General features: G+C 38.5%; 1 non-coding gene across 1 annotated transcript; it reads right to left on the bottom strand.

Moving 5' to 3' along the window:
- Positions 1-797: 797 nt before the first annotated feature.
- LOC126008440 (U6 spliceosomal RNA) lies at positions 798-904 on the bottom strand. The gene has a single exon (XR_007495771.1). It is a non-coding gene; the product is annotated as a U6 spliceosomal RNA (small nuclear RNA).

The raw sequence follows: 904 nt of genomic DNA, 5'->3' as shown, positions 1-904 counted from the left end.
AAGAAAGGAATGAAATACCTAAAGATTCTTCTAAGTTCTAAACACCTTCCATTTAAGATTCCGCTTCTCTGGGTAAAACCTGAGCTGGTTTCACTCACTTCATAGTTAGTCAAGTTCTATCTCCTTGATAAGTAAAATTGGCCTTTCAGGTAGATTTTCCTGAGCACCAAGGAGAAGAGGTACACACACACACACACACACACACACACACAACACACACATTTATATATATATATATATATATATATATATATATATATATATATATATATATATATGAAGAAAGTGCCCTATTTTCCGGCATATAAGACGACCCCCTAATTTTGCAGTTAAAACATAGGTTTAGGCCTATATTTGCTGTATCTGACAGAACGTTCCTGTGCTGCAACTGTATGTACCACAGTGAGCCAAGCACAACAAGCAAAGGTTCAAAGGTTATACTCTAATAGACGTCCTCTCTGACTCTGCCAATCTGAGCAGGCTTTTTACAGTGTAGATTCGGGTCCAGAACATGGTCTAATTTGCATGCATCAAAAGCCTGCTTGGATTGGCTGATTTAGAGTGGCAGTCCAAGCAGCCTAGCAGTGATTGGTGCAGAATAAAGTTGGAAAATTCGTTTTGTGGCAATATTCAGACAATTTTCGTTTAGCGGCATACTGAAACATTTTTCGGGATATACTCGGCGTATAAGATGACCCCTGATTTTCGGTTGACTTTTTTTGTTTCAAAAGTTGTCTTATACCCCAGAAAATACGGTATGTCGACGAGGGAGTTTTCTCTCTCTCTTTTTTTTTTTTTTAAATATGGAACGCTTCACAAATTTGCGTGTCAAACTTGCGCAGGGGCCATGCTAATCTTCTCTGTATAGTTCCAATTTTAGTATATGTGCTGCCGAAGGGAGCAC

The sequence above is a fragment of the Suncus etruscus genome, chromosome 4 (assembly GCF_024139225.1).
Source record: "Suncus etruscus isolate mSunEtr1 chromosome 4, mSunEtr1.pri.cur, whole genome shotgun sequence".
Taxonomy (NCBI): Eukaryota; Metazoa; Chordata; class Mammalia; order Eulipotyphla; family Soricidae; genus Suncus; species Suncus etruscus.
Note: the sequence above shows the minus strand (reverse complement) of the source record. Positions and strands in the feature narration are given on the sequence as shown.